The following is a 14,961-nucleotide window of genomic DNA, read 5'->3' on the forward strand; positions in this document are numbered from 1 at the left end:
ATTATCAATATATAGTTATGCTTTAATTACGCACATATTGTGTTCATTCAATGACTATTTGCGATTCTACAGTGAGAATTAGCATTTTAGATGTCAATGCATGTAACTTATGATTGGTTGGTTGATGTATTAAAACAAGAATTTTGAGATTTTTAACTATGCGTTATACATCACAATGTATTTTGGCCATTCAACGAGCATAGTGACATTTTAAATATGCAAACTAGAGGTGTCCAAACACGATCCTGGAGGGACAGTGTCCTGCAGATTTTACTTTTTACAGAACTTGCTTCAACACACCTGCAGGATGTTTCTAGAAAGCCTAGTAAAGCTGCAGTCACACTAGAGTTTGTGTGTGCGAAATTCTGTCGTACGACGCTGCGAAAAGGGGCGGGATTAAACAATTAGACATTAAAAAAGCGAGCGATTGCTCATGTTTTAAATTTCTGTCCAGAGTGGTCATGTTTTGATCCTCGATTCATCTCACGCAGTCAAGTGATGCAATTTCGCAGGTCAGAGTTCACCAAGCTTGAACTTTGCACCGCAGCGACCTGCAAAACTTACGCATTTCGGTCGTAAGTATGAATGGAAATCTATGGAAGGAAAAGCTCAGTGTGACCGCAGCTTCAGAGCTTGATTAACTAGCCCAGGTGTGTTTGATTGGGGTTGGAACTAAACTTTGCTGGACACCGGCCCTCCAGGACCGAGATTGGACATGCCTGATGTAAGCTCAAAGCATGAGACTTTAAATAAGTTGCTATATTAATATAATTTGAAACTATGAAAATAACAAGTTTTGTTGACTATATAACAGTTTAGAAGTATTTCAGATACTGAAGTTATACTTGTGTGCTTTATATTGGCTATATTTTTCCTAAAGCACACCACAGATATGTGCACTGACATTAAACCATGCAAATGTCATCGCATGTAGGCTATGTGACGTACATAAACAAACACAGCATGTGTGTGGGGAAAAAAATAAAAGCAGCATCCCATAGTTTGAGGGCCTTTTGACTAACATCCTGGAGAGAAGCACAGTGTGGACACATGGACAGACCATCTGTCCACACACAATCTCACACATGCGTAGGTCATGGCAAAGCATGAATCTGGGAGCAAACTCTGCATTATCCATCATACAATAGATGCATCTTCAGATCCAAATACCACAAAAATAGACCATGATATCTGTGACCTTGGGATTGTGATCATGCAATGGCTACATTTTATTAAAGCAGTTAAAAATGGAGAGACAAGGACATGTGAAGGCATCGTTATACACACACACTGGCTTTATGGAAAAACACCACCAAGATCATAATGCTTTAGCTTGGCAGTGATTGGCAGATGCGATTAGCTCCCAAAGTTTAGAGTCTGGGTGGATTATCCCCTCACAAGGCCAGTGACCCTTCATGTGACCCCACTTTAAGAGAGTTTGGATTTTGCTTTAGCACAGCGGCTGCAGGGTTATATTTAAAAACAGCTTATAAATAATTGATTGTGATTTACTGAGCTCTTATGATGGAATAGCATGAGTGTATATATGACTAGCTTTGTACTGTAGTTGACACTGCGCATGCGCAAGGTTTAATGAGACAAGCGCAATCAAAACATGAAACTTATTCATAAATGGATGAGATTGAAAGCGTTAATTGGTGTTAATTCGTATTTTTAACACACAAATGAGTGTTTAATATTCGATTATACAGATGTAACTGATTCATGACCTTTTTCAGATGTTTAATCTTGTTCAATCAGCTGCTGAGGTAACCTGGAAGCGAGCTCTCGCACTCACCTGATAACTGTTACTTTTCTCATCGCTGGTTAGGTTTTCATCGAGTTTTCACGGTCGTTTCTGATTAACTATATGAGGATTTTACAGAAATCATTTTGAGATTTGCGTTTATCTGGCGCTCATTTATACAAACTGTACAATTGTCTGAAGCTAGACGAAAAAAAACTATATTTTAAATAAGTATTGAGCTTTCTATGCCCTCTGGTGGCGTCGTGTAAACTGTCATTACCAAGCAACATAATTGCCGCCCGATGGTGCGATGCGCGCGACAACGAGCGCTGTGAAGTGCGCGTGTGCGTGTCTCTTTAAGAAACACCCCTGTTGCATGAGAGTCTGGTGGTTTTCCACTCTCTCCGTTATTACATGCGCTCCCATATAAGACACAAGTCGGGGGGGAGAGGCGGAAAGATTATTTGCCTTGCTTTGTAGCCTCACCACAAGAAGACAAAAGAACAAGAGACGGACTTGAGCAATAAACTGCATTTTCAGGTGAGTGACACCTTGCATCCTTCAAGTCAGCGGTGACTGATGTGAATGTTTAAGCTTATATGTATTGTGTGTACATTTTATTTATATTTTAGGCGGATACCTGGTCATTTCTTTTTCTAAAATGCACACAAACACACACACACTATCATTCTTGCTTTCATCACAGCACACCTTTATTGTCTACCACTAATAAACAAATGTATTTATTTTGTGTCTACTAACTATACATGCTTTAAATAATAAACAAATAAATGATATTGGCTATGTAAACATGTCATTTAACAAATGCATTTCTTGTATCAAAATCTTGCTGCGCATAAGTGTGCTCTCAGGCTTTTTGCATTAAATATTAAACGCAATCAATTTATTTCAGAAGCACCATAATTAAAGAGGATTTCAAAGTGGTTAACAGCTCCAAAACAGCTCATCTTACTGGCTCGAACGGGTCAATAAAATGTAGGTTAATGTGAATTTATCTTGCACGGTGCGTCCGTGTAAACACAGTGACACCGCTGGAGACAGACCTGTCATGTGGGCTCATGTAACACCGGCACGCGCGCGCGCACACAATGTAGGTTATTGGGACACAGCCAAGATTTGAACTTCTTATTATGCATGCATTGTGTGGTAGATGTCAAAACGGATGGAAATGCATTAGAGATGTGAAAGGTTTACAAATGCGTGAGAGAGCAGGATATGTGAGGCGTGTCCGCGCGCGCGCTGCCTTTCATTGTGGCTCGTGCAAGGTGTTGTTCGTCTATCTTCTGAAACTAGTTTAGGGGCTTGTATAATTCATTCCGTGGCTGGGGTTTCCAAATTAAACACGCATCCAAATGTAATTTCATCAGGAGTGCTTGCTGGAGAATTAGGGCAGCAGAATATTTTATTTTCAGCTTTAATTTGGACTCCAGACAGATTTAGTGAATGCACGAGATGACATTGCAGAAACAGTGTCTAACATTGCACCTTGGTACATTTTTTTTTTTAAACAAAATGCTGTAATATCATTGCAATAATTGATTTATAGTGACACAGTGGCACGGTGGTTAGCACTGTTGCCTTACAGCATGAAGGTTGCTGGTTTGAGTCCTGGCTGGGCCAGTTGGCATTTCTGTGTGGAGTTTGCATGTTCTCCTTGTGTTGGTGTGGGTTTCCTCTGGGTGCTCCGGTTTCCAGCACAGTCCAAAAACATGCGGTAAAGATGAACTAAATAAGCTAAATTGGCCGTATGTGTGTCAATGAGTGTGTATGGATGTTTCCCAGTGCTGGGTTGCAGCTGGAAGGGCCTCCGCTGTGTAAAACATATGTTGGATAAGTTGGTGGTTCATTCCAATGTGGTGACCCCTGATAAATAAAGAGACCAAGCTGTAGGAAAATGAACGAATGAATGTTTTGGATGCAAAATGGACATAAACATGCCTGAAAACATGGTAATATTTCTTATTTTATGAAATTATCCGGCTGTTGAAGCTAAAAAGTAAACTAAATATGTCACTTTTAAATGAACACTCCATTTATTTTGGTAAATAGTCTAATTTTACAACTTCCTTATAGTTAAAAAGTTTAGTTTTACCAAGCAGAAACAAGTTTTTTGAGCAAGGTGCTAATGGTCTAATCCGATTCAATGATCTATGCTAAGCTAAGCCAAAAGTGCTCACAATAGACCCAAAGATCAGCTGAATGGACACAAAAAAATGGTAAAAGTCAACTTATTAACTCTGAGTAAGTTGTAAAATTGGCCTATTTAAAAAAAAAAATTGAGTGAACGAATAAATAATTGATTTATTGTCGTACGTTTTCTGCTTACGACAGACTGACGAGACAACTTTGAAATAACATTAGTGTCTGACTTGCATTATAAATGATGCCTGTGTATAAGTGTGGTTTATTTATAAACTAATTTCGAGAGCACCACATGCTAATGATTAAACACGGCTGGTACCGCATCAGCTCCGTATATTGGACCAATCAGATGAATACTGACACACTATAATAACCAGAGCTTTCCACTCCATGTCCTCTTTGTCTTGAAGAATCCCCCCTTCCACCCCAACTCCTTCCCTTCTATGATAGGGCGGCACGGCGGCCCAGTGGTTAGCACTGTTGCCTCACAGCAAGAACGCCACTGGTTCGGGCCCTCACTAGGTCGGCCGGCGTTTCTGTGCAGAGTTTGCATGTTCTCCCTGTTCGCATGGGGTTTCAGAGTTTCCTCCCACTGTCTAAAGACATACACAATAAGTAAATAAACAATTCCAAAAGGGCATCTTAAGACAACTCCTAGCCAGATATATCTCTATCTGCTTATGGGACTTATGGGAATTGTCGGCTTGACAAATTTTAATTGGATGAACATAATTTTAGTTTTATGCCTCACCCAGAATATAAATATACATATAAATACATTTAGATCATTTACTTTAATCTGTACTACTGGAATGGGAAGAGAATTTTAACCAGCACAACAAAACATATTTCTCAAGACAATCACCTACTGAACCTTTAACCGAACGAATACAATGGAAGTCAAAGGCTGTTTTTTTAAGCATTCTTTAGTATATCTTCTTTTGTGTTCACCAGAAAAAAAGAAACTCAAACAGGTTTGGAACAACTGAAGGGTGATTAAATGATTGCAGGATTTTCAGTTTTGAGTCAACTAAACTTTGAAATTTGGGGATTTTGTCCGTGTATTTTTTATTTTTTTTTAATTCTCAAAGTATCTTGAACTTTATGAATCCTCAATGAAAACAATCTTGTTTAATGTCCTACTACAAAAATAGACACCCACACCCTTGGATAAATAAACAGCAAACTTTCATTTTTGGTTGAACTATTCCTTTAATATTGTTTCATATTTGATGGTTTGTGTAATTAATAACACATTCAGAGCAAATCTGTTTAATTTATAACACATTGAGAGCTTTCAAACACAACTGAGTATCCAGAAGGTTAAGCCGGATCTGTCTGTTGTTGTGGCCTTCTGATATGTTGTTTTTCCCTCTCTGCTTTTGTCATTGATTGATTAAACATGCATTTTTAGATAGCTTTTGTTGAGCTATTACATGAAGACTAATGAGAGGTCTGGCAAAACTGGGGTCAAGATTGAAAACGGGTGATGGTGGTTGAGATACACTGAGCCTGCTTTATTTCTGTTCCCATGGCCAAACCAACACTGGCACACAAAGGACATCTGACTGTATGAGTTTGGCTCCCTGAATCAGCTCTATCTCTTCACTCTGGTGGAAACTGGACTTAGACAAGCCAGTTGTTGAAGCTTAAAGGGTAATAGTTACACATTAATACTGATTATGTACTGACATATACTTAATATAGGTAATAATGAAATAATTCACCTCAAAATGAAAAGGACCTCACCATTTACTCTCTCTCATGAGGTTTTAAATCTTAAATTCTACATTCTACATGAAGAGGCAATAGAAAACATGATGTGCTACTTATTTATTATTTATTTGTGCTATTATGCCTATTTTTAAAATATATAAAATAAGTCTCCGTTGTCCCTAGAGTGTGTATGTGAAGTTTCAGCTCAAAATACAACACAGATAATGTTTTATAACTCTCTGAAACTGACCATTTTATGCCTTTATCCAAATTGTGCTGTTTTGGTCACTGTCGCTTTAAATTCAAATGAGATTGTGTGACCAGCCCACTTTTCAAAAGAGGGCGGAGATACAAACGCATATATGTCAGCATAGTGATTTATTTTTAAATGAATTTTTATTTTATATTTCTACAGTCTTAATCAAACATTTGCCCAAATGTTCAACATTTCAAGAGTTCACACTTAACTGATGATTGATAATAAAGCTAGTTTGGCATGCTGTCCCGGGAGAGAGGCCTGAGCTTATAAGATCCTCGAGCCCTGGGCTCCCTCCCGTTGCAAGGCGAGAGAGGAGTTTGAGCTCAGGTAGATCTCGATGACTCCCCCTCTTGCTTGTTGTAGCTAAGTGTCAGATATGGATGCTTAAAGGTGTACTCAGAGTTTAGCTAAAGTATTTGGATTAATTGTTTAGAGTGCTTGTTTTTGAACTTTGGGAGGAAACCGGAGGAACCGGGGAAAACCCACGCGACTACAGGGAGAACAAGCAAACTCCGCACAGGAATTAAACCAGGGGCATTTTTGCTGTGAGGCAACAGCGCTAATCGCTGGCCACCGTGACGCCCGTTTGAAAGGAGGGAAAGTAGGGTTGGGTGGGGGGGTTTCTTCAAGACGAAGATATTGAGATGAGAAAAGTCTGGTTATTTATAGTGAGGTAAGGATCGTCTGGATAATCAGTCATTAGCTAAAGTTAACAGCTGTGAACAATCATAAGCATGTGATCCTTTCGAAATTTGTTTATAAATAAACTTCACAAAGTGAGAAAAATAATCAAATATGAATGAGTGTTTATTAAATTGTATACTTTAAAATGTCAAAAAGAGACCTTTTCATGTGGTCAGTATTATCTATTTAAATATATTGTGATTTATTGGGATTTTTTGTCTTTTTTTTTTATATTTCCCAAATGATGTTTAACAGAGCCAGGATTTTTTTTTTACAGTATTTTCTATAATATTTTATTTCTGGAGAAAGTCTTATTGGTTTTATTCCAGCTAGAATAAAAGCAGTTTAAAAAAATTGTATTATCGTGATATGAGCTCAGCTAATGTGTGCAACAGCAATAGTCAGTTGGTAGTTGATAAAGATAAAGAATAAAGATCATCGTTGGTCTGGACTCCACAGTTCAGAACACATTGGGTCACTGCAAACTTTAACCATAGTGAAAGTTTAACAGTTGTTTATTAGCATTTCCTGAGCATTTCAAGTAAGATTAAGCCAATCTGGCACAAAAAAAAAAAATCATTTATTCATTGCGCTCAGGCTAAGTCCCTCATTTATGAGTGGTCACCACAGCGTAATGAACCGCCAATTATTCCGGCATACGTTTTATGCAGCTGACGCCCTTCCAGCTTCCATACTCGTCATTCACACACACATTCATACACTAAGGCCTATTTAGTTTATTCAATTCAATTATACTGCATGTCTTCAGACTGTGGGGGAAACCAAAACACCCGGAGGAAACCCACACCAACACTGGGAGAACATGCAAACTCCACACAGAAACGCCAACTGACTCAGCCGTGACTAACCAGTTTTTCTTGATAACCACTAAGCCACCGTGCTGCCCCTGCTTGTGTATAGATGCTTAAAAATGTTGTTTTGTCTCGCACATTTTAAGTGCATTGAAAAATAATGATAATTCATTGGATTTACTCAGTTCTTTTAAGGTAATGGTTGCAAACAGTTTATATGAGCTGAATGTAATCAAACAAATTCAATTTAGTAAGGTTTAACTTAATTTGTTTGTTTAAATTCTGCCCGTATACATAGTTTGCAACAATTTCCAGTGAACTTTTTTTTCAGTGTGCTATATACAGTAAAAAAATGTGACTTGGCTTTTAATTTGAGTAACTCCAGTACAGCATGAGACCAGGAAAAACACCAAGATGTCCTCAAATGAATATTTTCAACTCAACTTTGCATGACACAGACGATATAATGAGTAATAAAACAGACAGTCCTTTTAAAAGAACAGCATGAACAGTGCCAACAGTATGGCAAAGTCCCCGGAATGATTTTCTTTCCTAATTGAGAAATACAAACATATCTCTAGTAAACTATTAAAGATGTATGTTCAAAATGTAACAACCTGTATCTCGGTTTTATTGGAATGACTCCTAATTATAAGTCCGTGTGTGCTTAAATGACTAGATGCCCCCTTAGATGCCCCTTGTAAGTCAAGTTACTTAATTTTATTTTCTATATAGTGCCAGATCATCACAACAGAGGTAATTTAAGGTTCTGTTGAGAGGTTTTTCGTCAATGTCAAAAATCGTTGTAATTTATTGGATACAAATGAATAATTCGATTCACAGAATTCTGGTATCCTCAATGCAATGCAAGAGTTACATTCAGGGGTGCGCAACACTTCCTGGTCCGTGCTTTTATACGTAGCTGATATTAACAGGTGGAGGTTAGGGGAATTCGTCACTCGTCAATCATTCTCCAGTCCTCCATTGGCCGCACCCATCAGAGATTCGAGTCAGACTTAAGTCACAAAAATTAGGACTTGAGAGTTGCTTGACAAATATCCAAAATAGACTTGACTTGGCTGTCATGACTTGAGACTTGACTTAAATGACTCGAAAAAAAACTTGTTTTTGTTAAATACACAACCTTTTGTTATATATTATGCATTTAAAAACAAAAACAAAAGTTACACATGCGCAGTATTAACAGCTCATCTGTTGTCAGATCGGTCCGAAAGAATCGGTCGAATTTGCTGGACTGGATCATTCAGTTCATTAAGAAGAACAGCTTTAAATGATTCATTAGATTGATTTAAATGATTCATTTGAACGATTCATTTGCTATTCGACCATCCAAAAATCGAAGGCGCTCCGCCAAAGATGGCCTATTTTACGGGTTTAAAGATTACAAACAAGACGGCTAATTCAAATTTATACTATTTAGTCTGACTCAGTGCTCGTGTATATTTAGTGACACGTTTTTTACAGCTATTATCATTCTACACTGTTTTGTATCCGCCTAATTTAACCAAACATCCACATTTGCAGTATATTTTATTAATTTGATGATGTCATTAGGCTAATACATAGGCTATTTTATATATCTACATATCTACATATCTAAAATGATTTTGCATTTAAGTTTGCTTTGAACTTGAATGAGAGAGAGAAGCAGATTTGGCCTGTCAGCGATGCTCATGGCTCCGGAATAGGAAGTCGATGTCTTTTTTTAACATTTTTTTTCTAACTTTAACCCATTGACAGTAAACAGTGTAGAACATTATCAAAATAGATGAAATTACTGTAGAAAATATATGAATATACATATACATATGAATATGTTTTGGTTTGTCGCATATAGATAACTATTTATGTGATGTGGGTAAATGGTGTTTCAATCCGGCTTCCACCGCAAGTATATTTCAAACCTGTGAGAAGCACTGATAGTAGTGTATTTGTGTGCTAATGTTTAACGTTTAAGTTTTTGACATGTTAAGGGTTATGTTTCATTTAAAAAAAAAGATTTCATTGAAACAATCTGTTAAATGCTTTATTCCATTTTTTTTTACTTACTTGCATCTTTTTAAAAATAATTTATCGGTGAAAAAAATTAATTAAGTTAGGTAAAACAAGAAACCATTTCAGACCATGGATCTCAAAACTTGTCTGTAGCGTATGTGAAAAAATGGCTATATATATTATCTGGAATCTAAAGGTTCAAAATTGCCTTTAGAGTTTATTCTTAGCAATTCATATTAATAATCAAAACAGTTTTATTGGAGTTATTGAAATGTACAAAATGTCTTCGAGGAAGATGATCTTTACTTTTAATATAATAATGTTTTTTGTAATAAAAGAAAAAATCATCATTTTAATTCAATAATTTTTCAACCCAAAAAATGTACCTGTGCACTTTGAGATTGGTTTTGTGATTTAGGGTCTTGTTTATTAATAGTATATTATTTTAATGGCTTTGAAGTAAGCACACTCATTCCCCTGGGCAAAAAGCCATCTGATTCTGATATATATATATATATCAGGGCTCAACAACAAGGACTGCCCAGGGCTAGCGTGAGAGACGCTTGGGACAGTAGACAGGATCATTACTGGCCCGATTGGGACAGTGCTGCCTTGTCACTAACATTTAATTTGTCCGCGACTATTTCAATTACGTGCATTTTAAGTTTGTGCTTTTAAGTCTTTAAACACTACCTTCTCAATAAAGTCATAAACACACTATATTGCTTTCCGGTTCCGCTTATCTGATTTGATGTTTTGAGCATGCTATGTTTTTCCACAACTTGGGAACAGCCAGTACAGAGAAGAAACGGCAACATGGCGGCAACATCAAATTATAAGGCTAAAAGAAAATGTCTGTTTCTAACGTCATGGAAGCAGAAATTTACGTGTGAACAACGCGACAAAATAAAATGAAGTGATGTTTTGCACTGTTTGCCCACAGTCAGCCCACCTTTTGGTAAATAATTTCGAACCGCAATGAAATACCTTCACATTTTCCATACTGCTCTTTTTGTTTGCATAACACTTTTATTAATTTTTTTTTAAGTATTTAAATTCTAGTTTCACAGACTTTATTTTTGACACATTATTTAAAATATGCGTCTGAAAAATAGCTATTAACTTTTTTTTTTTTTTTTTTTTGGTGGGACCAGTAAGAATTTTGGCAGGGCAAGTAAAAAATCTAAACCACTGGCCCGATCAGACCAGTAGAAAAAATCCATAGCGTTGAACCCTATATATATATATATATATATATATATATATATATATATATATATATATATATATATATATATATATATATATATATATATATATAATTAGATTGACTTGAAAGTGACTTGCTAGAAAAATAACTTGACTTGCTTGAGATTTGAAGGTTATGACTTGAGACTTGCTTGTGACTTGCACATGTGTGACTCACTCCCACCTCTGGCACCCATACATACATCCTCTTCTACTAATTCTCTGAACAACATCAAAAAGACTTCTCAACTGCAAATATTCTGTGCACACAGGAAGTTTCGCTGCAGAGCTCAAGTTAATTTTAGACAATCAGCTTCATCTACTTCTGCTAAAATGCTTCATTAGTATGCACAAACATATCACACTCAACAGTAGAAGTTCAGTTAATATATGACCTTTAAATACAATTCTTTATCGAAAAGAAAATGAGATAAAAACAGAACAGAACAGCTTTATACTTTGCTCTTTCATTAAAAAACAAGATAGCCTTATATTATTTATCTTATTTACACTATGGCTAGTGTTGAGTGTAATTAGTTGCAAACTAGTTGATGTAATAAAATTACTATGCATTTATTTATCATGTAATTGTCCTAAATCAGGGATCAACAAACTTGTTCCTGGAGGGCCGGTGCCATGCAGATTTTAGCTCCAACCCTAATCAAACACACCTGAACAGCTAATCAAGGTCTTATATGCATACTTGAAACACCCAGGCAGGTGTGTTGAAGCAAGTTGGAACTAAACCCTGCAGGGACACCGGCAAAATAAGGCAAAGGGATATGTTCTGTTGCTGTTATGAGGAAATTTGTGTTTTCTCTTTGGTCCCTGATTGGGAAATTTAAACTGCAAAAGCTGTAAGAGTGACATATTTCTACTGATGCTGTGAATTGCATCTCTCTGCAATAAAAACTTAAATAAAAAAAACTAGTCGAGACTAGAATGCATATAAATTATCCTATAAAATAAAACAAAAATACTCTAATGTTAGATTTTTTTCCAAACCTACACTCTCAGAAATAAAGGTATAAAACCTGTCACTGGGGCACTACTTTTACAAAAGGTACACCTTGGGCTGTCCAGGTCCACATTTGTACCCTTTAAAGCAAATGAATACCTAAAAAAAACTCAAATGTGGACCTGTAAACTACAAAGTGTGCTGTACAGGCCTATATTAGTTCCTTTTAAGGCAAATGTTAATACCTAAAAAGTACAAATATGGACCTGTAGACTACAAAGTTTACTGTACAGGTCCACAATTGTACCTTTTAATGTATAGATGGAGTCAGAATTATTAGCCCCCCAGTTTATTTTTCCCCAATTTCTGTTTAACGGAGAGCAGATTTGTTTTCAGCACATTTCTAAATATAATAGTTTTAACTAATTTCTAATAATTGATTTATTTTATCTTTGCCAAGATGACAGTAAATAATATTTGACTAGATATTTTTCAAGAAACTAGCATTCAGCAAAAAGTGACAAGTACAAAAATCCTTTACTCAAGTAGAAGTACAGATACTCATGTTTAAAAGGACTCTGGTAAAAGTTGAAGTACTGATTAGACTTTTGTACTCAAGTAAAAGTAAAGTACGACCTGAAAAATTTACTTAAGTAAAAAGTACCCATTACTACTACATGTTTTAGTTTCACTAGGTAGGTAAATATCCGGTTTCCCTCCCCATGTATTATCATCCTGATGCAAACATTTCATCATGTAGTTTTGTGGCTTTTGTATCAAAATCTACAGCTGCCATTCATGTTCATACTTTCACTGTAAAATAATTCTGTAGGCCTGTCTATCTTTATAAATAATGTCTTACATTTTACACTGAATTCTGTCCAAAATAGATAGATTTCTTTACATTTTATATTTGAATATTTTTTATTAAATATTTTGAAAATATATTTTCTTTAGCTAAAATAAATACTTGACTACAAACTTTTTTTTTTTTTTGCTTTACCAGCTCTTATACATAACCTGTTATTTCAGTGGGTTTTTCACTGGGTATTGTGGATATTTTCTTTAATAGTTAGACATTAATTGTGTTAATACATTTATTCTATGCTAAAAGCTACAAAGCTACATACACAGGCGTGACTACAACCTACAAAACATGTGCATGATCTTTTATTTAATTGATTAATTTAGGATCTTTTGCATTATATTTTTTATAAATTAATAATTTTATCAGATTAAAATGCCTATATATGTAACATCATATAGTCAATAAAAAAATCAATAAAAATAAGTTTCCCTGCTATTAGATTGAAAGACCAGAGAAATCCTGTGCAGTATGATCGGAAGTGGACAAAAGACTCTTAAGTTAAGCATTTGTACGGCATGTTTTTGAACTAGAATGTGTCTCTCTTGTTTACCTTTGATCCGATCGAGCAAAATGTGGTCTTATTAGCATGTAAACAGGGCAGCATCAGTCATGTTAAATTCGCCGTCTTCCTCTGTTGCATCTGCATAGTCATCCTCCTAGCCCTCTCATTGTAATCTTCAAAAACTAGCATACGGTACGCGATAGCCTTGGTGGAAAAGGCCGTGACGATGAAGAAAATAGATTGACTGCATCAAAAATTCAATTCAATTCAGTTTTATTTGTATAGCGCTTTTACAATGTGGATTGTGTCAAAGCAGCTTCACATAAATGGTCATAGTAAATAGGAACAGTATTTTAGTGTTCAAGTTCAGTTCAGTTCAGTTCAATTTAGCTCAGTTCAGTGTGGTTTACCAATCCCAAACCATGCAAACTAGAGGCGACAATGGAGAGAGAAAAAAAAATTCTCCGATTGGCGAAAGTGAAGAAAAAAAAAACCTTGATAGAAACCAGACTCTGTTGGGCACGACCATTTTAATTTCTTCGCTGGCCAAAAGTCTTGTGCAGAGCTGCAGTCTCAGCGGCGGAGGCTGGAAGCTGGGACTCGTCTGTATCTGGAGCGTCACAGGAATTAGTCTGATGCTCTCCACTCCTCCATGACCACCACAGCAGCTGCACAGGATACGGCCTGGTCCAGGATATGGAAAACTTGGGATCATCTCGTCGCTGGTCTTGGATCGAATCAGTGACTCTGCATAGTCCGAGGGCCTCGGGAAGAGTAAAAAACTAAAATAAAAAATAAAAAGGCGCTCAAATTGCGCAATGACAAGAAATAATACAGATCGTGCCACCAAACACAAGAAACAAAAGTAATGAGGCAGATTTAAAAATGTAAGTAGAAAGTACAGATATCTGTGTAAAAATGTAAGAAGTAAAAAGGAAAAGATACCAGAAAAATCTACGCAAGTAGTAACAAAGTATTTGTACTTTGTTACTTCCTATCTCTGGTCATTGTATAACAGTGGTTTGTTCTGAGAATCATTCATTCATTCATTTACTTTTCGGCTTAGTCCCTTTATTAATCTGGGGTCGCCACAGCGGAATGAACCGCCTAGAGAATCAAAAAACAAATATTACTTAAGAAGGCTAATAATATTATTACCTTGAATAATTAAAAAAAAATAAACATCGCTTTTATTCTAGTTGAAATAAAGCAAATAAGAATTTCCCCAGAAGAAAAAATATTATAAGAAATACTGTGAAAGATTCCTACATCTGTTAAACATCATTTGGGAAATATTTATAAACAGGAGGGCCAATAACTTTGACCTAACTGTTTACATAAACACCACACTACCCAAACACACAGAGGAAGGGCTGTGGGCAAATAGGACAGGTATAATGAAGTGAGCAGGTTTATGATGTCAGAGTGAGCAGATCGGGATATCAGGCTGGAGGAAGAAGCCCGACTCTCATTTCACAGCTCAGCTCTTAAGTCTGATTAAAGTCAGGCCATCACACGCTGCACAGTCAGCTAACGGAAACATTCTCAAAGCTTCAGTTCTCTTAAGCCCGGCTCACACTGTGATTTTTAATAATCTTAAAGGACTGTAGCTTGTCAGACTGCATGAATATGATCCTCATGCCACACTGTAAGATCTCAGCTGTCATAATAACTAATAAGACTGAATTACACATGCAAGTAAACTCTTCTTTCATTCTGAAATGATACCTCATGGCAAACATAAACAATCTGTCGCGGTAGTTTTGCTCTGGGCATGCATCAATAATAAAACCAGACAAAAGTGACCTTATTCTGCTAGGCAAACACAGGCTCATTGTGAAAACATACCCCTGTATACATTTCTGGAGAGTGCAAATTATGTAGCCAGAGCTATGTTTGGCTGCATATTGTCTTTCAAACGAACGCTATGGGGCGGTAGGACACCACAGACAGCTTCTGTTTCTTATCAGACAATGAGTCCGGCGTAG

The 14,961-nt window shown here is 36.4% G+C and overlaps 1 protein-coding gene across 3 annotated transcripts in view; it reads left to right on the plus strand.

The window, feature by feature from the left end:
• Nucleotides 1–2,156: 2,156 nt before the first annotated feature.
• Nucleotides 2,157–14,961, plus strand: part of slc6a6a (solute carrier family 6 member 6a) — a 56,479-nt gene continuing 43,674 nt past the window's right edge. For 2 of the 3 annotated variants that reach the window (XM_087263436.1, XM_087263437.1), the window contains exon 1: nt 2,157–2,287. The gene's annotated coding sequence lies outside the window, so the exon portion shown is untranslated. 3 annotated transcript variants of the gene reach the window in all.

This window comes from Danio rerio, chromosome 8 (assembly GCF_052040795.2).
Source record: "Danio rerio strain M-AB ecotype USA chromosome 8, GRCz13ab, whole genome shotgun sequence".
NCBI classification, from domain to species: Eukaryota; Metazoa; Chordata; class Actinopteri; order Cypriniformes; family Danionidae; genus Danio; species Danio rerio.